Raw genomic sequence first — 27,809 nt, forward strand, 5'->3', positions numbered from 1 at the left:
TCTAATATAATATCAAATTTTTCATAAAACTGCAATTTAAATATATTATTTCTATAGGCTATACTAAAATGACAAAAAAGGATAAAATAATTAGGCTGAATAAACTGATCTATAGCATGTTAAATGGTGGTATCCTAGTCTATGAATGGTACACCCCCTAAGCTCACAGAAGTAGTTTGACCCAAGTCCTCAGCAGTCAATGACACTGACCCGTTCAAACTGCTTCTTAACGCGTACTTCACGCGTATTTAGCAGGACTTCACGTGTATTTAACAGGTTAAATACACGTATTTAACGCGCTGATTTTTCAGGCGTAAACGACACGTATTTAATGCGTTAAATACGTGTTTACGCGTGAAATACGCATATTTAACGTGTTGTTTACACATTAAAATTCGCGTGTTTTAGACCCTCTGGGCCTTCCATACTTGGACGTTGATATGAGGTTCAAAATTTGACCGTCCGGCTACAACGTGCAGAACAGGTTCAGGAAATCGACATAACTTTTTTTTTTATATATATATATATACATATAAACACAACAAAGCAATCCTTTGATTTCCGATTTAAATATCGCATGTACCCTATAATCTTAAGAAACTTTTGGGTGTTAAAATGATGTAATATATAAATGTTTAAAAACATTAAACATTTATAATTACATAATGTGACCATATAAAATCTTACATGGATTTATTTATGGTATGGTTTGTGGTATTTTTCACTGGAGCATTGACAGAAACAGCAGTTTACATCTGTATTAGATCTATAAATTAAATATAGTTAATTAAAGTTAAATATATTAAAGTTTAATAAATTTAAATAGATAATTAGATTAAAATATTTCCTTTTCAATAATAAATATTTAACACATAGATTTAAATTGGATGAAATAGTGCATTTAAACGTGCGCTCGCCACTAGGGGCGTTAACGTGATGTTACGTGAGTGACGTAAACGTGAGGGCAAAAAAAAAAAAACGTAAACGTGATGGCCTATGGTGATGGTGGCGAAAAATATCGAGGAGGGGGGAGAATTTTTGTTTTTTTTAAAAGAGTGTGGATATATATATAGATATTTTTTTTTTTTTTTTTTTTTACGTTGAGGACACTTTATAAACCTACAGAGATACCTGACCAACGAACGACCTTCACAACGGGACAGAGCTAACATAACGTTAACGGTTACTTGGAAATTCAAACAGTAACGGATCTGACAACTGTGCTGAGCCAAAGGTAAGCATAAAAGTGCTTTGATTCATCGTTTTATCAAGCTATTGTTAAATTTCACTTCAGATTTATATTTCAAATTATTTAATTGGATTAGAAAGATGAGCGTTGTGAAGCTATATTTATAATCATTTATATTTAATTTGTGTTTCAGGGATGTTGGTTGTGAAGCTATATTTATAATCATTTATATTTTTTTTGTTTTTTCACCAGACTCTGCTGTATGTGGACGCCTGTCTGCACTGGACATTTTATAACATTTGGTGCCAGGGACCTCTTGCTGAGAAGATTTTTCAAGGACACCCTCAGAATTACAACAGATTTTAAGGCTTGAAATTATTGTGGGTGGGAGTATAATGAACATAATATGATTGTTTTATTTATTCATTTATTTTTTTAAATGGTCCCCATTTTTTTTAATAATACATTTGTTTAATGCACAATATAGGGCTAAGTTGCACCAGGTCAGGAAAAAACACATAAGTTGCATCTGTGTATAAGACACATTTTTCTATTAATTTCAGAAATAAATTAAATACTGATAAATAAAACAAACGTTAAGAAACTTAAAAACTATAAACACTGTAAAGATTTTATTTTCGCTCACTTCAAATCATTTAAATTTAATGCTATTCAAAACAGAACAAAAATAAAAAATATTTAGGCCTATGTATAAAATAAACAAATTCTAGAGCCATTATTTACAAGCAGTATTTTTTCTTTTGTTAAATAAAAGAAAACAAACAAAATGCACTTGCTATCTCAGTTTCTGTGAACCTCATCCTGAAAATTTAGAAAACACAGTGGTACAGACAATACCACTGTGTACAGACAGACTTGTCACACAGACATGAGAACTATATAGAAACCTGTAAGTGCCTGCTTTTAAGTGTTTACGGTTTGCTTAGGCTTTTTGACATTACAACCATTATATAAAAGTTACTTTGGAATAATTCAGCACATCTCAGAAGATTAAAAAATATGACTTGTAGTCTGGAAAATATGGTATAAATTATTTTGTGGACCCCTTTGCTTTGGTCCTGAACCCCAGATTGAAAACCCTTGCATTGTAGCATATTGTGTGTTTTTTTTCATTATTATTATTGTGCATGCAGATAATATTCGGGCACATGAACACCTGACTATTGCATGAATGAAGAATACCATCTTTAAGAATTTTATGCTAATTGCAGTTGAAATAAAAATGAAAAAGCTTTAAAAGTTCAGCTCCAGCAGGTAAACATAATGTGTGGACCCAACTAAACTAAATTGTTTGTTGTTAATTGTTATCCACTGTGTAATGACTGAAAATTATTTTATTTTCATGTTTTTTGTGTGAACACACTGTTTCTTTAAGTTTATTTACAAGTACAAAAAGAAATTGCATTGAAATAAACATGAGATTTAATTGAATGCAGCCTATATGTCATAAGGTCCTGGAACTGCAGTTGTTGCTAACGGCGCGATATGAGAAACACCTCCACATGTGCTCAGCGGAGATGTTGTGCGTTTATGCAAAATATGTGATATCTTTCACTTAATATCTTATGTCTTTTGTTATGAGTGTCAGATGTCGCAGGTATAATAATGATGTCTTCTGTGTGATAGCGGAGATAACGCTAATCGTTATATCTAGCAGTTGCACGTTGAATTGCACGTGCAGCTAACGTTAGTCATTACGGAATCACTATGTACCCTTTGATATGTATTGTTTTGTTGGGCAACACTGGGTGGTAAGTGAAATAAATATATATATATATATATATATATATATATATATATATATATATATATACAGGTCCTTCTCAAAAAATTAGCATATTGTGAAAAAGTGCATTATTTTCCATAATGTAATGATAAAAATTTAACTTTCATATATTTTAGATTCATTGCACACCAACTGAAATATTCCAGGTCTTTTATTTTTTTAATACTGATGATTTTGGCATACAGCTCATGAAAACCCAAAATTCCTATCTCAAAAAAAAATTAGCATATTTCATCCGACCAATAAAAGAAAAGTGTTTTTAATACAAAAAAAGTCAACCTTCAAATAATTATGTTCAGTTATGCACTCAATACTTGGTCGGGAATCCTTTTGCAGAAATGACTGCTTCAATGCGGCGTGGCATGGAGGCAATCAGCAAGTGGCACTGCTGAGGTGTTATGGAGGCCCAGGATGCTTCGATAGCGGCCTTAAGCTCATCCAGAGTGTTGGGTCTTGCGTCTCTCAACTTTCTCTTCACAATATCCCACAGATTCTCTATGGGGTTCAGGTCAGGAGAGTTTGGCAGGCCAATTGAGCACAGTAATGCCATGGTCAGTAAACCATTTACCAGTGGTTTTGGCACTGTGAGCAGGTGCCAGGTCATGCTGAAAAACGAAATCGTCATCTCCATAAAGCTTTTCAGCAGATGGAAGCATGAAGTGCTCCAAAATCTCCTGATTGCTAGCTGCATTGACCCTGCCCTTGATAAAACACAGTGGACCAACACCAGCAGCTGACATGGCACCCCAGACCATCACTGACTGTGGGTACTTGACACTGGACTTCAGGCATTTTGGCATTTCCTTCTCCCCAGTCTTCCTCCAGACTCTGGCACCTTGAGTTCCGAATGACATGCAAAATTTGCTTTCATCCGAAAAAAGTACTTTGGACCACTGAGCAACAGTCCAGTGCTGCTTCTCTGTAGCCCAGTTCAGGCGCTTCTGCCGCTGTTTCTGGTTCAAAAGCACACGCCTGTGCACGGTGGCTCTGGATGTTTCTACTCCAGACTCAGTGCACTGCTTCCGCAGGTCCCCCAAGGTCTGGAATCGGTCCTTCTCCACAATCTTCCTCAGGGTCCGGTCACCTCTTCTCGTTGTGCAGAGTTTTTTGCCACACTTTTTCCTTCCCACAGACTTCCCACTGAGGTGCCTTGATACAGCACTCTGGGAACAGCCTATTCGTTCAGAAATTTCTTTCTGTGTCTTACCCTCTTGCTTGAGGGTGTCAATGATGGCCTTCTGGACAGCAGTCAGGTCGGCAGTCTTACCCATGATTGCGGTTTTGAGTAATGAACCAGGCTGAGTTTTTAAAAGCATAAGGAATCCTTTGCAGGTGTTTAGAGTTAATTAGTTGATTCAGATGATTAGGTTAATAGCTTGTTTAGAGAACCTTTTCATGATATGCTAATTTTTTGAGATTTTCATGAGCTGTATGCCAAAATCATCAGTATTAAAACAATAAAAGACCTGAAATATTTCAGTTGGTGTGCAATGAATCTAAAATATATGAAAGTTTAATTTTTATCATTACATTATGGAAAATAATGCACTTTTTCACAATATGCTAATTTTTTTTGAGAAGGACCTGTATATATATATATATATATATATATATATATATATATATATATATATATATATATATATATATATATTAAATACAGATTTTTTTTTAAATACAAAATCAAAAATACAGAGATATATACCGTATATTGTAAACCGGCCAAAAAATACAGAGATATGAATTTTTGCCCATATCGCCCAGCCCTACTAATGACATAATGTGCATTCATTCACACCAAAATGGTATTCACAAAACATCTTTAGGCTACAGCTAACTCCTAACTTGCCGATTTAGAAGACACTCTTTAAAAAAAGAAAAAAAGAAATGAAATTAGTTATTAAAAGTTCAGCTAATCATGAAATATATATCACTAACATCCTTACAAACAACAGAATCAAAATTTAAGCACATTTCAAACCTTGAAAACTACATTTTAGGACCCTTAAGATAGAACTTAAAAAGAAGCTTACATTCTGACACCTTTCTGGAGCATGTTTTAGCATGTCTGCTACAATGTCTTCCACTTTGGCTTGCTGGATCCCAGGATTGGACCTCATCACTGCCTCTGTAAAATGAGGCCCTATAATTATGAAGTGTTAGATATTGCTGTATTTGGCTGAGCAGTAGTTTGACTTAAGAGGCTAATTATATGGGCCATTTGGTTCACACTTTTGTAAACATAAAGACAGCTGGTTACAGTTGATTGCAAATACATTTGACTAAAGCTAATTAAAAACCAATAATCTTTAAGAAGCAATACTTCAAAATGTACTGGTAGTACTGATTGTTTTGGATTCACTGACATATTGTATGTACTTATTATGATTTTCATAATAATCAGGTTTTGGAGTGGTCTCTTCCCTTTTTTCCCCTTTAGGCTGAATTCCTTCCAAACGCCGTAGAAGGCCACTGCCTGCATTACCCGCCGGGTGTTCTCCCCAGGGTTTGGACCTCCAACGAGGCTTAAATGATGTGTCTGCAAGATGGAATACATTTTCTAAATAGTTCAGTTTATATTTTTTGTTAATTAACATAAATTTGTTAATTAAGCATTTCACGGACTGTTCACCAGTAACACACCACTTTCTTCCTAAAGGTATCGTCTTTTATCTTTTCTTCAAGGGAGAGGAGTTCATTGGTGGTGCCACACACTTCAAGGCTCATCTCCTCTGCTTGCTGGCAAGTCCCATCACCCAGGGCACGAGCATAAAGTTCATGCATGGCTGCTATTGTGCTCCTCATTGCCTTCATCTCACTCTCTATGCTTACTATTTTTTGAATGAGGAGGCTAAGGAGGTGATCTGAGGAGAATCAATATTGATTCGTTAAAATTAAGGTATGTAAAACTAGGACTTTCTTTTCATATTCACCATAACCGTCAGCTAAAGGGATCATTCATTGAAAAATGAAAGTTATGTCATTAATTGCCATCCCTCATGTCGTCACAAACCTGTAAGACCTTTGTTCATCTGCAGAACACAACTTAAGATATTTCTGAGAAATCTGAGCCTTTTCTGACCCTCCACAGACAGCAATTTAGCTGAAATGTTCTCAGACCCAGAAATAAAGTAATAACATAGTCTATGTGACATCAGTGGTTCAGCTGTTATTTTTATGAAGCTACAAGAATACTTTTTGTTTGCAAAGAAAACAAAAATAACGACTTAATTCAATGATTTCCTCTCATTTGTGTCACTGTCCTCCTCCGTTGTCAAGAGTACCATGAAGCATGTGTGTGCAGTCTTCTGCTTGTAAACAAGGCACAGCGTTTGTGTCTTCTACGTCAGCAGCAGATTTTAATTTTGTATTTTATTCGCATACATAGAACACATCAAATATGGCAAATGGTTAAGTAGGGTAAGGTTAAATATTCATGCATGCAAATCTCATTGGTTCCTTCAAATGAAGCATGCATGGTTTTGCTTCTGTTAAATCTGTTTCACATGCATAAATAATGACATTTTTTATATTTCAGTGAACCTTAAAAGTAACCATGAGTCCAACAAAGTAGAAATGCAATACTATTTTTCTTCTTAGCCTGCATTTAGACTTGGCATTAACATGCAATCACTGTGCCTGTATCACATTAGCAGTGCATTTACATTTAGTTATTTAGCAGACACTTTTATAGTAGCTTTTATAGTTTTTTAGCAGTACCCATATAGCGCGGGATTATTGCGATTTATTGATTCATCACAGACTGGCTAATTAATCTAAACATACCAAAATCAAATTTCCCAATCAAATTTTACGATTATAAGGAGAGTGCAGAAAAAGCATATGTGATCCTGGAGCACAAAACCAGTCTTGGTTGTCAATTTTTCGAAATTGTTATTTATACATAATCTGAAAACTAAATAAATAATCTCTCCTTTGATGTATGGTTTGTTATGAGGACAATATTTGGGTGAGATACAACTATTTAAAAATCTGGAATCTGAGGGTAAAAAAAAAAGTAGAAATTTAAAGATTAAAATTTAAAGTTAAAATGGAAGATGATGCACTGTTAAAAAAATAAGATAAAAATAGTTCACCCAAAAAGGAAAATTCTGTCATTTACTCACCCTCAGGTTGTTCCAAACATATGCATTTTATTTTTTCTGCTGAAAAAAAGGATAGCATTTTTTTTTAAGAATGTGGGTAACCAAACAGTTGCTGGTCCTCATTGACTTGCATAGTATTTTTCCCCCCATATAATGAAAGTTGGGAGCAGCAAATTTTTTGCTTAACAGCATTCTTCAAAATATCATCTTTTGTGTTCAACAGAAGAAGGATACTAATACAGTTTTGGAGCATCATGAAGGTGGTAAAAAAACAAAGGTTAAAGTATGACAGAATTTTCATTTTTGGGTGAACTATCCTTTTAAGATATACTAGACTTAGAAGACAGGTGAAACTCAAAATGCAGTGTTTTTTTTTATTTTATTTTATTTTTATAATAGTGCACAGACAGGTAAGTTGAATGTAACTGCTATCTTGAGAGAAGGCTAATCACAGTGAATGTTTACAGGACCTGGTTTAACCAGCAGTGGAGAGAGTCATGAAGGAGAATCACCAAATAACACTGACAGCGAAGGTAAGTGTAACAGTTAAAGTGCATATTGCAAGTTAGAGAGACATAATTTAGAAACTAGATTTAAAATATGGTTATAAATACTCTTCTGAAGTTTCTGGAGTTGTTTCATGGACCCTAGTTCTTAACTGTATACAGTTGAAACTATGTTCGAACATTCGAATACAGGTTGCATGTTAATGCCAAGTGCAAACACATCCTTAGTTAATGCAACATAATGCTAAAGTAATGCTGATGAATAGAATGGGGCTATGCAATATAATTAAAACAAAAAACACTACCATTTTTCAGGGTGTCTCTGGGTGGAGTTGGCCTTATTGGCACATCAGGCATGGGAAGCTCTCCACATCTTGATGGCATCTTTATTGATTGATTGAAGGTGGTTTGCTTGTTAGGTAATTTTAATTTTTTATTTTCCGGTGGAACTGGCAGCTGAGGTTCAACTGTTGTAATAATAAATGTTAAATAATAAAAAAAAAATCATGAAGTATACTGGTATTGGGATTGACTACTGAAATTTAGTTATTCTGACACTTTTTGTATGAAAAAGTGGTAAATTAAAAGAATCATAATTAAAAGTGTTAATTTAAGAAAGGCCTACCAGTGGTTTTGCAATCCAACCGGCTTTTCTTTTAGGGGCGAGGTAGTACAGAAATATCTTTAAAAACATTTTTTTTTTTAATTATTTCTAGTCATATTACTTTAGTCATTAAATTGTGAACTTTTCACATACTCAGGTTCATACCTTCATAAGAGCTGCTGAGACACACCGGTCGTCTTTTCCTTTTGGGGGTGTCATCACAGCTCTCAAGTGAAGATTGCACAGCTGCTTTTTTCGACCACTTTTTTGCTCTTTCATAGTCATCTTAAGCAAAAATATGGTGAGTACAATTTAGCATTTATTTACAGTTGTTGCAGTAATGTTCTTTTCTGAATGGTCCTTTAAGTAAAAAGAAATACCTGTTTTAGCAAACACCCTGACCCTGTGCTTGGCCCAATTTTCTTTATCGGGCAGTTCAAGCTTTTGTATTTTTTTAGTTGCGTTCAGTGGTGGCCAGTAACAGTATTGTACCTGCATTAAAATAGTACAATTATTGAATTATGATATGAATAATGAAGTATTAAAACTTCAAAGTTAAAATAAGAAAGCAAGAGCAGTTGAAAATGTAAATCAAGAAAAAGCAAAAAAAGAAGTTAATTACTTAAAGAACAGATCTCTAACAATTAGTCGACATGTAAAAGTTTTACAAAATTACAATACAAGCCATCATCACACATTATTTTTAAATGTTTGTTGTTGATAAAAGTGAGACAGAATTTAATACCTCATCTTTCATAAACAACCAGATGTCTGGCACCATTTCACATGTTCCCTCCTCTGAAAATTCTGCAATTGCATACATTCTACAAAAAAGAAAAAAATTCATTATAAATGCAAAGGATTATGTGTACATTTGTCTTATATAACATCATATGACAACCTATTACCTTTGATTAAAATTCATGGAGCACTGACAAAAATCTCACTTCTCTCTTCTGTGCTAATCTTAATTGCATGTTTTGTGAGTTCTGTTTTTGAAATCCATGAAATGGTGTTGTGGTTTTTTTTGTATTTGTAGGCACCAATCAAAAATGACATGCATGGGTTGTCGAACAGTGGCTCAGGTTTACTGTAAACACGGCAAAGCACTCTTTGTTCCTTGTCAGCCACTTGCAGGACTTCACAGCATTGACCACCACTGAGGACATATGCACTTGGGTCTTGGGTCTTTGTAGAGATTTTGTCCACAGTTGTTGTTTTTTTCTGTTCGATTTTCTCTTCCAGCCTCCTAGCAACCTGAATCAGTGGGTTTCTACCAGAACGCACCATCCTCTTGAGTGTTTGCAGGTAGTTTTCAAACATGAAGGCACTACAATTTTCCAGACCACCGAAGTTTTCGGCATCTTTTGCTATGTGCAGCATGGCATGTGTGTTGTAAACAAGGAACTCTTGTCCATAAAGAATCCGACCTTTTCCACAAAATAATGCAGCAGTTCATCTGCATATTTCGAGTGTTCCTGCACAAGACTTGGACATACCAAGATTATCATGGCCACGCTAAAGGAAAGGAAGTGCAAATACATTTCATCAGGCAGTATTCCCTTCAACACAATCTTCCCAGTGTAAAGAAGGAACTGACGAAACTCAGTCGCTTTCCACCTGTCCAGTTCCTCAAGACCTCTAGGCTTTCGCACAAAAGTAGATGGGATGCATTTCCGAAGAGACCGCAGTCTTGCACTAATCTCTGTGATTTGGCTGGCTGAAACACTCACAACTCTGTCTCCTCTGGTCCAGATGTGCAGGAGTCTTTTCATTACACCTAGACAAGCCTGGTGCATGTAATCAATGGGAAAACTCTGCACCATGTCTATGGGGAGGTGAGACAGAGGTGTGTTCCCATGATGATGCTGAATTTGTGTTTGATTTCTGAATGTTTCATCTGTCCTGAGTTTGAGGTCAGCTGTTTCTTGGTATGTGACTCTGTTTAACCATGCACCTTTTTGCTCACATCGGTCGCAGCCAAAGTACCCAGAGAACAGTTTGATATTTTTCACTAATGCATGAGCTGGAGCATCACACACAAAGCACCTCAAATTTACTTTTATTTTTCTTCCCATGTAGTGAATCCCATGATTCATCAGATGAGCCAGTTCCCTTACTGTGTCTTCCAAAAAGCCAAGATCTGTTGGTCGACTTAGACTGCTTGTCAGAGCCGTGGGGAAAATGGTGACAGGGTCTAACATGACTGCACAAAGAACTGGCCACATACATGTTTTGGAACTCTTGTACAGTGGTAAGCCATCAATGTTGAATGATAAATCAAGACATTGGAGTTCTGCTAGATCAGGAGGGTAATTTTCTAGTGCTGCTTGTAATTTCTGTGTTAGTGGAAAGTAAACATATTCCATTCCAGATAATTGCTTTGTCAAGTTGTCGGGGAGTGTGCAAAAGAGTCCGGGCAGTCGAGGGTAATTCATTGTGTCCATGACTTTGTAGCAATTTGAGCAGGTTGTCAAGTGCATTATGTTTTATCTGGTATTCACTGGCCCACGTGGACAGTTCTTTTGCCAGTGACACATCCCTACTGTCGTCTTCTGCTTGTTCTTCAAGGTCAGAAGCCGAGGATTCATTCAAACTGTTAATACCTTCCCATGTCACTGCTCTTGACTGTTCTTCCACATTTGCAGAATACAAATAGTGTTCATTGTCAGATGAACACTCTCCACAAATCATCTCCATGTCAACATCTTTTTGTGATTGTTCTTCAAGTGGAAGATCAAGTGATTGTACTTCAGCTGGTGGATTACTCTCCTTGTTGTTCTCCAAGCATGAACATATTTCCTGTGCATCTCTCTCTTTTCAGAGCTCATTCTAAGAGATAGTTGTAGTGTTTATATTTAAAGGATTTTAATCAGGAAGTAAAAACATGTCAAATTCCTCCCTCAGATCGGACCTATTATTCATTTTTATCTATTTGGTTGTTAAGTGATGACCTAAGAAGTGCTGTTTCCGGGTCCAAGCCTCGACTCGCTTCCCTTGAGAATACGACCTCAGCAGCCATTTATGAGCACTGTTTATTCAGATTTATCAAGCTAAACCCTTTTAAACTTACGGTGTACACAACAGTATCCATGCTGGCAGCGTCCCAAACAAAAATTATTTTATATTTATTTATTAATGTTTTTTTTTTTTTCATTGTCTGGCTATCTGGGACTTCAGTATGGAGTTAAAGGTTAGGATTATAACATTTTTGCTAGTATCGGTTGTATTTTTTAGTTTTTTTTGGCACCTTTTGTTGTTTTCTCGTGGTATCTGATAGAGCGTTTGGACACGGAAGCGGTGACACGTGACGTCAGACTTAACAAGCGAATAGTAAATAAGTGTCAAGAAGAGTGGGATACATGTACAGATAATAACACTCCAATCAGCTAATCAACTCAAAACACCTGCAAAGGTTTCCTGAGCCTTCAAAATGGTCTCTCAGTTTGGTTCACTAGGCTACACAATCATGGGGAAGACTGCTGATCTGACAGTTGTCCAGAAGACAATCATACATATATATACTACTGCTATATTTAAAGGACCAAAGACATTTTATTGATAAGATTTAAGTAAGATTTCATTTTAACATTCTTTTTGCCCCATTCTGAACTTGAATGTCAGTAAAATTAATATCAAGCTTATTTTCCTAAAATAGTAAGTGACAACTGATTGACAGTAAATGTTATGAAGTAAAGTTTTAAAACATTTTTTGGTCCTTTTGTGATCTTTCAACACTAAGGACAAATCCCCTGCAAGGTACTTGTACTTCCCAAAGTATAATGTATGTAATATATTACTTGATTAGTTTTATTTAAACTAATTAAATAGTACTTAAATGTAAACTTTGCAAATATCTTACCTTTAAGTGTCGAAGGCGAAATGAGAGAACTGTAGTGGACAAAAACAGTAAGAAATCAATGTTAATGCCTTGTTAATCTTAGGCAAGTAGGCACTTACAATGCATATTCATTGATAGAATATTACTTGGGTATGTTATTTACAGTTCAAAGGAAATTAAATTGCAAATATCAAACTTGAACACCTTTAAATGAAGCTAAGGATCATTACTTGCCTTGAAAAAAAAGATTGTAAGAACAAAAATCAGAGGTGGCGGCAGTAGAAGATGCAAAATCTAATAATAGAAAAGATAATATATTACTCACAATTACTAACACAACAATACAGACCTTAGCCAATTTTGCAAGTTTAAATCATATTAATATCTAAGATATCTGTGAAATTATGCTATAAGAATTTGTTTGACATTTAAAACAGGAAAGGATGTCAATGATCTGTTTCCAGACAAGGAAAAAAAAAGAAACGACTGTTCAATGACTATATGAATATTTCAGTATTGCATATTACATGGGTCTGAATTAATGGAGATGTGCAGAAGAACGTTAAAGGGCCATTAAATCTTAAATCTAAACTAAAAATCTTACAAACATGTTAAAAAATGTACAAACATGTTACAAATTTTGATACAGAATTATAGCTAGACTGGAGTTTATTTATTGGCCAGACAGCAAAACAAATAAAAGGGGAAAATACTTGTCCGTGTATCTGATCTGCAAAACATTTTTACTGTCATTCAGTTTGGGATTGGCCTGGTTTAGAAAAAAGTAAATGACTGACATTGTTTTAATGTATGGATAAGAGAAGTCTATATACAGATATGTTCATATATAGAATACTTTCAAATTGAAATACTACATTGAAAAGAAAAAAAAGTGTCCAGGGTGCTCAAGGAGTTCAAAAAAGGATCATTTAAAGGTGCTCTTTGGGGTCGGGAATTCAGTAGAATATATATCTATGTATTTCTATTGTCTCTTCTTTAGAAAATTATAAAAAGCCTTTATTGAACTGGCTATTTCATGATAGAAAATTTAAAAGACATAGGGGAAAAAAACAACCCACGCGTAGCGGCCCTGAAGAAGGCTGTTTGTGCCGCTACGCGTGGGTTGTTTTCAATAAAGTTCAATAAAGGCTTTTTATAATTTTCTAAAGAAGAGTGCCTTGGATTTCCTTCTACTCAAATACTACATTATTCACTAAATACTAATCAGAGCTGGGTAGTAATTGTTTACATGTAATCTGGATTATGTAATCAGATTCCAGAAATGAATCTACTTTTTTTTATGGATTAGCCTACATGATTACATATGATTTACACAATAACAATAATTTATTCATAATTAATTGATTCTCCTTGATTCCTTTTTTCACCTTTTACATTACATTTTCATCTTTTACATTTTCCTTTCTAAAATAGCCTACATCTTATTTACACTCAAAGTCTTCTGGTTTTTGATCAGTCATTAGGTGACTACACAGCATCTGATTATTTAAAACATTAAAATGCACAACTTGTCCAACTTTTTTTGTCATCTGATCCTCTTTCGCCTAATATTTTTATTTGAAGTACCTGAGATTTTAAAATAAATATTTTAATATTGAAGTATCACATTTACATGCTCATGGTTCTCTGGCATTGGTTAATGGTCACATGACATGCAGGTAAATAAATAAAATATATATACTTTTTAAGTGTTTTATTTTATTTGTTTTACATTTGTTTTAATTTAACATTTTTATAATTTAATTAATTATTATCCTTTTATTAAACTCAAACTCCCTTAGAAGAAGTGTGATTATATTACCTAAAATGTGGACTGTAATGGATTATGTTACTAACTACATTTTGTGTCATGTAATTTGAAATCAGTAACTGATTACAATTTGTAAATAATCTACCCAGCTCTAAAATGATAAATTTGAAATCTATATCAGTTGTATCTAATCTTGTATCATTTAAAAGCAAAAACTGTACATTTGTCTTAGCATTAATAAAGCAAAGTAATTAATACTTGCAACTCATGTATGCGATTTTAATACAACAGAAATAAGATGAAAGTAGGGAGAAAATAAACGCGTACACGTACTAAAGTATTGGCACTGAGTAGTGTTATGTGTGTTGCACAGAATTGCACAGGAATGTGTCTTGTTTGAAGTCTTTGTATTGGACTTTGATGATTAGTAATGCTCATCAAAATTATGCCGTTAGGTGGCAGTACCAACGATGTTTCGTCCAGCATTAAATTACTGCAGAAGAAGAATACCGCCAACGTGACGCGGATATTATATCTTAATGGAGGAATAAACCTGAAACAGGTAAGAATTTTGCTATGTTATGACACTATAAATTATTGTAAATTCTTGATCGTCATTAGTGATCGATTTTTAATCATGAGTCAGTAGTAGCACTGTAAGTGTGTTGGGGTTGAAAGAAATAGCTGAATAAAGACTGTGTTGTTTGATCATAATTCAGGGTTAACAATGTAATTGACTTTGACAGATTTTTACATATATTGAACAAAAACTCGAGGCTCGACTCGGACTATGCGGTTGCTAGTGTACCCTGGTTGATTGCTAATGTGTTGCCATACGGTTGCTAGGGCACTTGCGGTTGACTCGGACTTGAAATGCCATAGAAACATTATGTGTTATTTTGTATTAAATATTGACCCAGATTATGAAATACATTTATAAGGCTTAGAGTAAGGGAAGCTTGGGAAATGAGAGCATCCAGGGAGTGTGTGAAAGCTATGGATTTATTTTAAATATTTTGTAATGTTCTTTAATGTTATCCATAGTTTTTGTGGCTCTTTTTTATATAGAAGTATTGGTTTAGGCACCGGTACCGTTTTAAAAGTATCGAAATGGCACCGGTATCGTAAAAAACCCATTCGATACCCAACCCTAATTATAGGAGTGTTTTTTTGTGATATTATTATGTTTTATAGCCTGACGCGTTCCATGTATTCTGTAATGGTAGCCTACTGGATTTTCAGGTTCAATTCACTGTAAATGCTAACTGCGTTATCGCTTAATATGCATTTGGCAACACAACATTCGTCTTTGTAATCGTATATATATCTGTCGTTGTTCACAAAGAGACGTTTCCGTGTCGCATGGTGCTTCAGAAATCATTTTAATATGCTGATTTGTTGCTCAAGGAACATTTAGCCTATGTATTATTATCAGTGTTAAAAACTGTTTGTATTGCTTAGCTTTTTTGTGGAAACGATATCACTCAAAACATTTGTGGTAAGATATAAATAAAACAGAGAGAGATCAATATTTTTTTTATGCATCATGCATTAACGTGCTGAAAAGTAACTTTAGAGTGAAATTAAAATGTTACAAAATATTTATATTTAATGAATGTTTTAATAAATATAATCAATAAATGCAAATAAATGTGTTTATCAGATAATCCTGAAATATGAAAAATGTAATTTATTCTGAAATAATTTTTAATATTTCACGATATTGCTGTTTTTACTTTATTTTGATCAAATAAATGCAGCAATAATTGTAATGTTTCCAAACTTTTATATTCCTATTTATGGCCGGTCAACCAGTGCATCCCTAATATATAGGACATTTTGTCCCATCTTTTTAAAATTCCTTAGAATAGAGTGTTTCAGCTGCACATCATATTCCATCCCGCAATAGCGTAGAGCATGGGTCTCCAACTCTTCTCCTGGAGAGCTACCATATTGGAGAATTCAGCTCCAACCACAATTAAACACACCTAAATCAGTTGGTTTAATACCTTTATCTCAAATGGTGTCAGAGATTAATGAATTTAAGTGGGTACAGTATATTAAACATGAAAAATATGGTGTCACTAATATATAAAAACAAAGACATGGTATGGAAAATCAAGCATTGTGCGTTATAGGGAATCATATTCATATACAATCATATACCTTTATTTTAAACAGTGTCAGAGTTTAATGAATTTAAGTATGTACAGTACATTAAACATTAAAATATGGATTCATTATTGTATATAAAACAGTAAAGGGATAATCTGAAAAACAAAGCCTTGTACATCATAGGGAAAAAAAATATTTTACAGTTAAAAAAAAAAAAAAAAAATATATATATATATATATATATATATATATATAGATTAACATGAATGTGGTCCTATTGACAGTTTTTGTTGACATGTGAAGTTCTATCAGTAAATGTATATTTCTAGTTCTCAAGAAAGTTAATGTTTACTTTTTCCCCCTTCTAAGCACTTCCAAGAACTTCTTGATTGTCGTTTATGGATTCCTCATGAAATTTGGGATTGTCGGTTTGGATGGACCAGGAGTTGGTGTCACTGGAAAAACTCTCATGGTGGCCCGCTGATGACTGAGGATAGATGTGCCTTGCTGCTTTTCGAAAAGGGTAATTAATCTTTATTAAATGATGTTACAGCCCCTGTAAGACTTTTTACAATAATTAATTAGGTAGTTAGTTAATTAATTAAAAGTGCTGCTTATATAATTAAATTTAAAAAATGTTGTGAGCCCTCGCACATGTCACGATTGAGTTTATCTGAAAATCGTACGGAGAGATTCACACTAGACATGAATTTACTATGATTTTACAAACTCTGACGTAAGCATAACGTTTCACGGCATTCATAAAAATATGGATTCTGAGTAGGCCTGGGACGGTATTGAATTTTTCTTACCGCGGTTGAAAAGCAATAAATTCCCGCGGTATTGCGGTAAACCGCATCCCGCAACATCCCCCACCACCCTCCAACCACCCCAACCACCGTGATCGATGGACTTTCACTTTCGCACACACACGGGAGGCAAACGAATATAAGGAACAGCTTTATTTCACTTTTTTTTTTTTACATTTAGAACATGAACATTTAGAACAGAAATGGAATGATGTCTGAAATAAAAATTCTGCAAAACGAAATAATAGGCGAGGTTACCCTAGCCTTCATATTTTTTGGGGGCGATATCAGATCTGATCGCAATTCACAACATAGATCTGAAGATAGAGCATCATAAAGACAAACGAACACATTTTTATTTATCGTATTGATCAGTAATAGATATTATTTTGCATGTTTATTTTCCATATTTTTACCTTCAGATTAGGCTACAGTCGTCGTCATCAAACAATCACTTAAACTATAACGACTTCTGCGCGCACAGAGGCTAAGCAATTGAGCATAAGGAACACGTTTATTTAACATTTATTATTTCACATTTAGAATAAGAACATTTAGAACAGAAATTATGTCTGAAAAAAAGTGCTGGCAAAACGAAAGGCGCTATGGTTTACATCCCAGCCTTCATATTTTTTGCTAGAAAAACTAGCATGTTCACTGTGTCAGGTTTAAGGGAGGGCCTGAAAGACGTAACGACGTTACCTGCAGCACTGAACACACGTTCTGAGGGAATGCTTGTAGCGCAAATGGTCATATATTTTCGGGCTACTTTGGAAAGCACTATTGTCCCGCCACCAGACAAGAGGGTCTGCGTGGGAATCCAGGGCTTCCTCCTGCAAATACCTTCTGATCTCTGTGTCTACACGAATTCTATTGGGGGTCGGAGTAGATGTTTTTTCTTTTTTTTCCCCAAGTCAGCCAGCCAGATTCGGTTTTTTTATTACTTATATATGAATTATATTTAATATGATTTATATTTCATATTACATATGTGTACATGTTTAGCTATATTAATATTTATATAGAAATTACGTGTGCGCTTTTTTGTCTCAGTGGTTAATGAAGGCTATTTAACCAAGGCATATAGAGTAATATAAATATGTAGACATATAGGCTAAATTAATATAAATATTTAAAAATCTATAATATATATAAATATTATTTATATTATATATTTTTACATATTTATATTAACTTAGCCTATATCTCGTGTGCGGTTTGGTCTCAGTGTGGTTCAAGGCTATAATTTAACGAATGCTATTTAATTTAACAAAGTGTCGCTGCTCACAATATTGTGGTTGTTTTTTACTTATAAATAAGATAAATATAAATAATATTTATAAGTTAAAAAAATCAATGACGGTATTGTGAGCAGCGACACTTTGTTAAATTAAATAGCATTCGTTAAATTATAGCCTTGAACCACACTGAGACCAAAGCGCACACGAGATATAGGCTAAGTTAATATAAATATGTAAAAAATATATAATAATATTTATATATATATTATAGATTTTTAAATATTTATATTAATTTAGCCTATATGTCTATATATTATATATTATAGCCCATATAAATGCCATGTTTCGATGGAATAGTAGCTTAAATGCGCAATTGTCGGCTGCGCAATCACGTGAGAGAATTGTGTTAAGCAGAATAAGCACGTGCAATTAAAAACTGAGGTCCTGCTTTTTTGGCTTTCTCATGAGTCATCCGCCTGTATTTTATGCTTTAGTAAAATGAAATGAAATTCAATATATAGGCTACAAGACATTACACAGGTACTCTAGGCCTAATAGTCAATACAAATTGAATGCTATTAGAGGTGCATAGATACATTTTTTAATCTAGATTAATCTCACTGTAATCTTGGAATTAATCTAGATTAAAATGGCTCATTTGAATTCTGCCGAAGGCATTCAGATGTGCAGGCCAATGTTTTTTTTTTTGTTTGGTTTTTTTTTGTGCGGTGATGACGGTTACAGGTTTAGACCCGCGGTAGGCGTCACGTGACCGCGGTATTGCGGTAATGCGGTAACCGTCCTAGGCCTAATTCTGAGGACAAAATAATTTTTCTTTGTAGCAGCTATGGCTTTTGATATCCAAAAAAAAAGAAATGAAGACATGGAAAAGAGAATGGCTGAAAAAAGAGAAAAGCATGGACTTTCTGCTTTTCATAAACAACTCGAGGTGACAAGGATATTTCAGAATTTCTGCTCGTTTTGCTGGAAATATAACAGGTAGCCTGTATTCATTCATAAAGCTGAACAGCAAATTTGGCACAGTTCGGAATAACAAAAAAAATAGGGCTGTATAATTAAACTAAAATTACTATATAGACTATTTAAATACATAATATGTGGTTTTTGTCTTCAGATGGATCTGCAAAAAGTCTCGTTTAACTGCACATATGCCACGGATTTAAACCGACAGTGTCCAATTTATTTTGCCATTTTTTTTAAATTACCGGCAGGTCCTCGTAACATTCTCAGATCAGCCCCTAATTATTCTCACATTGTACGAGCTGCGACCCTGCGAGCATCTGCAATTTTCTCCCCCCCAAAAAATAATCGCCTGTGAGCTTGTAAGACCGCAAAAATCGCACCGTGTAAGCCTGCCTTTAAATGAGCACGGCCAATCATAAATGCAGGATTCTATATTGTATTTTAGAAGAACAACCCGTTTCATGTCTGTAAGTCAACGATGATTCAGACTTGTTGCAGAATGTAGCTTTAATTTGATATACACCAAAATAATTAGAAGTTGTCTGACAGTTGAAACGTACTTACAATGCTGGGTGATGGTGGGCGAGTAGCTCTGAAAAGAGCTTTTGGGGTGTATGTAGTTGCTGTTGACACAATATGAAGTGAGATATTACAAATGTCTTTACATATTAATATTTATTATTTTCATTAATCACTATTGACTAAACAGTATATTATGAACATGGTAAATCAGAAATGCAGGATGACTGCCTAACAGATCACTTACAAAAGTGATATTGTATATTGTTTCAAATACTCCAGTATCAATATATTGATACTTTTGACAGCACTACTAGTCATAAATGCAGGATGCTAGATTGATGCTAGAAAAACAACCTCTTTTATGTGTTTATTAAGACACTGATGACTCTGATTTGCTGCACAATGTAAATTTAATTAATCTAAACCCAAATAATTAAAAGGTGTCTGACTGTCAGTAGAAACATACTTACAAAGCCAAGGACGCTGGGCGATGTGGCTCTGAAAAGAGCCTTTGGGTTGTATGTAGGTGCCACTGACAAACAAGCAGAAGAAAGAAAAAAAAAAGTGACGTGACATACGTCATGCTCTGCTTTTAACCCATCCAAAGTGCACACACACACCAGTGAACACACACACACCATGAACACACACCCGGAGCAGTGGGCAGCCATTTTATGCTGCGGTGCCGGGGAGCAGTTGGGGGTTCGGTGCCTTGCTCAAGGGCACCTCAGTCGTGGTATTGAAGGTGGAGAGATCGCTGTACATTCACTTCCCCCACCTACAATTCCTGCCGGCCCAAGACTCGAACTCACAACCCTTGGATTGCAAGTCAAACACTCTAACCGTTAGGCCACGACTTCCCCAAAAGTAGGAAACACCTTACTGAATTTGAGTGAGATATTGAAAACATATGTATGAATTAAAAATATATGCAATTTTCAGCAATCATTGTTCACTGAAATGAGCGCCAATCATAAATGCAGGATACTACACTGAATTTTAGAAGAACAACCCTTTTCATGTCTTTAAGACAACAATGACTCTAAAGTAAATCTAAAGTAAAACTCTTAAGAATGTGCCTAGCATTTAAAAAACATCTTATTGCAAAGGATTCCAGTTATACGTTCTCAGACATTTTATCCACTTTTGTTTGCAGCAAAAGTGGATGAAGAAGAAATGACTGAACATTTCACTATTAAATAATACATGGGTCTGTATTGATGAACAGAATAGTCAGAGAAAAAAAAATTAGTATGTTACTATAAAAACTTACAGATCAGAGATTGTTTTATTTTTTTAAGAACTATCCCTTTAATGTCTTCATTAAGACATTACTAACATGCTGCATGTTGTTGATTTAACTGATCTACACTCAAATACTGAGAGGGATCTGAAAGTCAGTTAAAATATATACTTACAAAGCCAAAGACGCTCTCGTTATGTGGCTCTTAAAAGAGCCTTTGGGGTATATGTAGCTGCTGTAGACAAAAAGAGAGAAAATAAGAAAGAAGACCAAATATGAGTGAGATGTCTGTACAAATGAAAATGTTTTTAGATCAGTGATTTATTGATGAATTAGTATGTTATAATTAAATGGGCAAATCAGAGATGCAGGTTGACTGCTATTATTTTCACTTACAACAATCAGACGGCAATCAACACTGGAAAAGAGAGAAGCGAAGAATTATTTTCATGGTATAAATTTCCAAAGTTTATAAAGGCTCTGATGAATGTGTATAGTATCATCTGATAAGATGAGACGAATGCAAAGCATTGTATTCGATACCTTACAGCCCACCAACAAACAAGCCATAGTAATATGCATTTTTATTCTTGAGAATAACATTATTATTTTTATGTTCTATTATAATTGTTGTCACAAAATGATGGATGCCCGATTTCATAAAGGCTTATGAGTCTAAAATGTCTCTCGGTGCACGCGCAGGCTCAGCGTGTGAGTGGTGGGGAGCTCTCGCGCTCGCAGTCAAACCTGTGACAATGCACTACTTTTCATCAAATATGAATAATAAAGATATTAAGAATAACTGTATAATTAGTTTATTTTTTTATTAGTTTATTTAGGCAACGTTGACACGATATCACGCTGCATTCACTGTGAAAGCAGCAGCTCTGAGACGCGGTAAACGCCGGATCACGAGCCGATCGCGTGCGCAAAGTGCACGCTTGGTTTTGAAACGCGCAGCGCAAACAGGCTTGATGAAGGGGTAAAGCCATATTGCACTTAGTTCGTTTGACTGACACTTTGCTAAAGCAATGGCACGTAACCCAACGTTTAAAACCCTTTTATGTTATAATGATGTGTATAGATATATTTTCGGATTATTTTGAAACTGTGGCGGTCCGCCACACCCTACTTAATGAATGGGAAACACTGCAGATAACTATATAAACGAAAGAGCGTCTATCAAATGGAGCGGATTGGCTCCATTAGCAATGACGTCACACAGATATAACGGCCTTTAACGGTCTTTACGGCTCCGATGAGCGGACTGTATATATAAAAAGAAGGAAAATCGTTGTCTGTGTGAGCTGTGATACATTTACCGGAAAAGACAGCCCAATTTTTATTACAATTCAGCGAGTTTCATTAGTGAAACGCCTATAATCCTCAGAAAAACGAACTGTTCCCTCAGACTGTTTATTATAATTAAAATTGCTTATTATAATTAAATATTACTTGCTTTCTTCATAGTTTTAAATATCATTTACTTTTGTTGTCGGACATACTTTTAAAAAGTAATTCAACCAAACTGATTAAGTAAAGTCATTTACCTCAGGAAAACGCACTGCTGGGGATGTGGCTCAAAGGGGAGTCAGGCTGTGCGCGCGGTGGCACAGACCCCGGTTTATATAAGCCCGCAGCCGGAGTAAGAATTTAAGAATTGAGAGAAAATTTTATTAATTTTCTTTTTTTTTAAATTGTATGTTCAATTATATGATGACACTGCGTTAACTTGGCATTACACGTAAAAAAAACATAGGGTTTTCAAAATAATGTGGTGTTTTCCTACTATATTCAAAGCAATGTTGTTACCAAAAATATAACCGTTATATCATTTTTTCTCCCTTCTTTTTTTTTACTACTTTCCTCCCAGGTTTGAGAATTCCGCTTTGTTAAATATAATTGAGCAATCCCATAGGTGGCGATGTACGCACGCGAGTCGCCAACAAGCCAATGGATGAAGAAGTAGTCAGTCATGCTCTTTTACATTTTTAAAAGTGAACTAATTTTAAATGGTTTTACCCAACCATATGTTGAAGCAACGCGTTTTGCAACCAGCCGCGTTGTAACTTAACATGTTAATAGCAAAACAAAAGGCATAGCATTTGATCCCAAAACAACTCCGATACACGTGGATGCATAGCAAAATTAAAGAATATAATTTTGTTTTATAATTGTTACAAATTTAAATGTATGCAATACTATAAATCCATAAAATTCCTAACCCATGTGATAATAAAATAAATAAAAACTAGCATCCTGCATCTCTGAATTTTCCAGATTCATCATAGCATGCTAATCAATAAATAAAAATACTCTTGCAAGATATAGCTCTTAAAATAGCAGTTGTGTGTGATGTCATATAGTTAGAAATTGTTTTGATATACAGGTCCTTCTCAAAAAATTAGCATATTGTGAAAAAGTTCATTATTTTCCATAATGTAATGATAAAAATTAAACTTCCATATATTTTAGATTCATTGCACACCAACTGAAATATTTCAGGTCTTTTATTGTTTTAATACTGATGATTTTGGCATACGGCTCATGAAAACCCAAAATTCCTATCTCAAAAAATTTGCATATTTCATCCGACCAATAAAAGAAAAGTGTTTTTAATACAAAAAAAGTCAACCTTCAAATAATTATGTTCAGTTATGCACTCAATACATTGGTCGGGAATCCTTGTGCAGAAATGACTGCTTCAATGCGGCGTGGCATGGAGGCAATCAGCCTGTGGCACTGCTGAGGTGTTATGGAGGCCCAGGATGGTTCGATAGCGGCCTTAAGCTCATCCAGAGTGTTGGGTCTTGCGTCTCTCAACTTTCTCTTCACAATATCCCACAGATTCTCTATGGGGTTCAGGTCAGGAGAGTTGGCAGGCCAATTGAGCACAGTAATGCCATGGTCAGTAAACCATTTTACCAGTGGTTTTGGCACTGTGAGCAGGTGCCAGGTCGTGCTGAAAAACGAAATCTTCATCTCCATAAAGCTTTTCAGCAGATGGAAGCATGAAGTGCTCCAAAATCTCCTGATATCTAGCTCCATTGACCCTGCCCTTGATAAAACACAGTGGGACCAACACCAGCAGCTGACATGGCAACCCCAGACCATCACTGACTGTGGGTACTTGACACTGGACTTCAGGCATTTTGGCATTTCCTTCTCCCCAGTCTTCCTCCAGACTCTGGCACCTTGATTTCCGAATGACATGCAAAATTTGCTTTCATCCGAAAAAAGTACTTTGGACCACTGAGCAACAGTCCAGTGCTGCTTCTCTGTAGCCCAGGTCAGGCGCTTCTGCCGCTGTTTCTGGTTCAAAAGCACACGCCTGTGCACGGTGGCTCTGGATGTTTCTACTCCAGACTCAGTACACTGCTTCCTCAGGTCCCCCAAGGTCTGGAATCGGTCCTTCTCCACAATCTTCCTCAGGGTCCGGTCACCTCTTCTCGTTGTGCAGCGTTTTTTGCCACACTTTTTCCTTCCCACAGACTTCCCACTGAGGTGCCTTGATACAGCACTCTGGGAACAGCCTATTCGTTCAGAAATTTCTTTCTGTGTCTTACCCTCTCGCTTGAGGGTGTCAATGATGGCCTTCTGGACAGCAGTCAGATCGGCAGTTTTACCCATGATTGTGGTTTTGAGTAATGAACCAGGCTGGGAGTTTTTAAAAGCCTCAGGAATCTTTTTGCAGGTGTTTAGAGTTAATTAGTTGATTCAGATGATTAGGTTAATAGCTCGTTTAGAGAACCTTTTCATGATATGCTAATTTTTTTGAGATAGGAATTTTGGGTTTTCATGAGCTGTATGCCAAAATCATCAGTATTAAAAACAATAAAAAGACCTGAAATATTTCAGTTGGTGTGCAATGAATCTAAAATATATGAAAGTTTAATTTTTATCATTACATTATGGAAAATAATGAACTTTTTCACAATATGCTAATTTTTTGAGAAGGACCTGTATAGGGATTAAACCAATAAACTACTTTGACTAGTGACTTTACCATTTGTTTTATTAATGTTTATTTACAATGCAATTATTCTGCTTACCTGATTCATGCAGACTTCTGTCCTGATGTTTGGCTGTGGTCCCCCCCATCATCCACTCTTTGGCAACAAGTCTTTGTATGCAGACCACCATGATCTAATCTATACAGACCTAGTTGTCTCTTCTCCCACAAACTCCACTTTCAGGTATGTTTTTTCTTTGCTGTTGTTGTTGTTTTTTCAACAACATGTATTTTTCTATGCCAAAACCTAGGGCTGTACAATACTGATGAAAAATGCATTATGCGATTGCAATAAGTTAATAACATATAACTTAAGTACTAACTTATAATATTCAATAATGCTTAAAGTGTGTAAAATAAACTTAAATAATATGTAGGTATATTTATAATCTAAAACTCCATAACTCACGTTAATGTTTCACATTCTTTTTGTGAGAATTACATAAAAAGTGCCTTTTTAACAAGTGTAAAACCAGGGGGTTAAGGGTTTCAGGAAGGTCTAGATCAGGTTTAATTAACAGCAAAAACTAACTAATTAAATGTAAAAATTAAACACTGCTTAGTCTTCACCATATGAATTAAATATACACTGATTCTTATTAAAGTCCCCCTCTAGTCAAATATTAAAACCTATCTTTGATCATCAAAATGACATTTAAAAAAAGTATTCTTGTGAAAATAATCTTCTCATGCCTTAAAATAGCTTAAATTTAACTCTACACCCTTGCCACATTTACTATATGCTGATCGATGAAGATGCAAATTAGCCCCACCACCACTCGCACCAGCTAGCGCCTCCTGATCCACTGAATTGTAGTAAACGCAAAACAATGGCATACATGGTTAATGACTGATAAAACAATGTTTTTACTAGCAGGCAACTACGGTGAAGTTACTTGATGTTGTGTCCTAAAATGCCTTGAAGACTCAAATGCAGCCTTTTGTGATTCTTAATTTGCGCCTGCGATTATACGCATGTGAAGTGCAGATGCTGATGCGGAGGAGGTGGGTGGTGCGTCTTGACTCTGGGCTACTTTTACACTGTTGCCACGGGTTATAATGCAAGTTAACCGCATCTACTTACAGATATGAGTCTCAATGTTCTCCACACAACAGCTTACAATAGTGTTTCAAATGCTGTCTGTATGCATAGGGATCTGAAGTCGAGCAGTATTCTATTTGTGATTATTACCTCTTACTATAGCAAAGGTGAGTAAAGTATTATCAAATATTGCCATACTACTAAAAGTCTTATCACAATTGACACGACGAGTCCAGTCAAGGCATGACTTCATCTGTTAAATCTGAACCAGCAGCATCTTTTATAACTGGAGTAGATTGAATTATTTGAGTCACACACAGAGCACAAAAAGGAGCAGAGAAAGTACTTAAATTTTGTTTGTGGTATGCCCTGTCAGATGCTTTGACAGATGTGTGTGGATTTGAGTCATGTTTCTCCAGAGCTTAACTTACATTTGATGTTTGTGTCTTTGTCTAATTTTGGAAGTAATTGAAGAGAAAAGGAGCGCAATAATTTTGACTAAAATGTATATTTTGCTAAAATATTTATTTTAAATGGTAAATTGATATTCTTAATAGTTTTTTATTTTCCAGGAGTACCTTTTACAAAGGTGTCACCATGAGCTCCCGACCTCCTGACCTCTCCGTGGCTGAGCTGTATTAGGACTTTGTCAGAACTACATCTTTTTTGGTCACCACAATCTGGATGTGTTCAGTGAGGATTCATCGGTGGATTTCACCTTTGGAAAAGTTTAGGCTGGGAGTGTGTTGTCATACCAGCAGAAACAAGCTGCATCATTACTCACATCAAGATGTCCCATCACCACCACATCTACCACTTATTGGTTACAGCCTTGGCACATCTGTCTGCTTGTTTGTCCATAGTGAACATAGTTTTTTATTTGTATGTAACCAACACACTTGTACAGGAAATCTTTAACACCTAATTAAAGTACTTATACATGTTTACACGTTTACATTATTATAGTGCAGGTAACAAAATAATTAAATTTACATTATCTACATTTATAAATAAATGTATCCATTTACAATTTCTATACTAAATATTATTTTAATTAATATATTCAGGTGTTCTGTTGTATTTTTGTAAAGATTGTGAGTAGCCAAGGGTATAAAGGGAATAAAAAAGTGGCCGGGACTGTACAAATCCCAGTAATCCCAATCCCAAATTAAATGATTTGTTTCTATTTCTGGCATAGTCCAATTTTTTAGTATAGTTCCATAGTCCCATAGGCATAGTCCCATATTTCAATTTAAAATAACTGTTTTCTATGTGAATATATTTTAAATATTATAGCAGTCTAATAATAAAATAAAAGTAGTCTTAATAATAAAAATCAGAAACACTTATAATAAAAACGGGAGAGAGAGAGTTATCTGAGACCAGGGGACCACGTCGCTACAACGTTCCCCATGGGACCAACTAGCGACGTCTGTTGAGGACATGCCCACAACGTTTCTGGGACGTTTGCAAACATTCTAAAAAAAAAAGTTTATTTCTTATATGGGTAGATAGATGTTTGAGTATTTCGTTACGGGTTTAAAATGACAATAGTATTTATAATGTTTACAGTATACATTTTGTCATTTGGATGTTATCTTTGTTATCACTGATGGACACTTTAGCTAAAGGTAACTTTACCCTTAAAATTTGCTTTTCACTAATTCTATAGTGACTGCAGAAAAATAGATAAACATACATCCATAAATAGCTGTACTAAAGACCAGGGGACCACGTCGCTACAACGTCCTCCATGGAACTAACTAGCGACGTCTTTTGAGGACGTGCCCACGACGTTTCTGAGACGTTAGCCAAGATTCTAAAAAATGGAACTTTACCTCGACGTCCTCACAACGTCGCCATAAAGTAATGTCGCGCTAACCAAATGACGACGAACTGGCGACGTCCTCACAACGTTCTGTGTTTGCTGGGAAGTGCGCTGCGCGCATATCAGAAACCATCTTAACTTGCGTATTTGCAACTTGCGTATTTGCCTAAATGAATTCTGCCCCACTGC

General features: G+C 35.2%; 1 protein-coding gene and 2 long non-coding RNA genes across 10 annotated transcripts in view; 1 reads left to right on the forward strand and 2 right to left on the reverse strand.

The window, feature by feature from the left end:
- avl9 (AVL9 homolog (S. cerevisiase)) overlaps nt 1–27,809 on the reverse strand; it is a 700,673-nt gene that overhangs the window by 558,026 nt on the left and 114,838 nt on the right. The gene's annotated exons all lie outside the window — the stretch shown is intronic.
- On the forward strand, nt 1,472–26,739 carry LOC122146976. 8 transcript variants are annotated; one of them, XR_006161318.1, is made up of 13 exons: nt 1,472–1,569; nt 2,662–2,751; nt 5,437–5,563; nt 5,682–5,895; nt 7,570–7,635; nt 7,924–8,027; nt 8,370–8,513; nt 9,458–10,061; nt 10,295–10,466; nt 14,280–14,386; nt 16,309–16,462; nt 24,804–24,934; nt 26,365–26,739. It is a non-coding gene; the product is annotated as an uncharacterized LOC122146976 (long non-coding RNA). The 8 variants fall into 8 exon arrangements; XR_006161319.1 differs by having other exon boundaries at nt 1,494–1,569; nt 2,647–2,751; XR_006161316.1 differs by lacking the exon at nt 1,472–1,569 and having other exon boundaries at nt 2,095–2,751; nt 5,656–5,895.
- Nucleotides 19,311–20,958, reverse strand: LOC109081959. Its single transcript, XR_002016323.2, has 3 exons — nt 20,914–20,958; nt 19,966–20,027; nt 19,311–19,596 (listed from the first exon to the last, which is right to left on the reverse strand). It is a non-coding gene; the product is annotated as an uncharacterized LOC109081959 (long non-coding RNA).

The sequence above is a fragment of the Cyprinus carpio genome, chromosome A12, assembly GCF_018340385.1.
Source record: "Cyprinus carpio isolate SPL01 chromosome A12, ASM1834038v1, whole genome shotgun sequence".
Classification (NCBI taxonomy): Eukaryota; Metazoa; Chordata; class Actinopteri; order Cypriniformes; family Cyprinidae; genus Cyprinus; species Cyprinus carpio.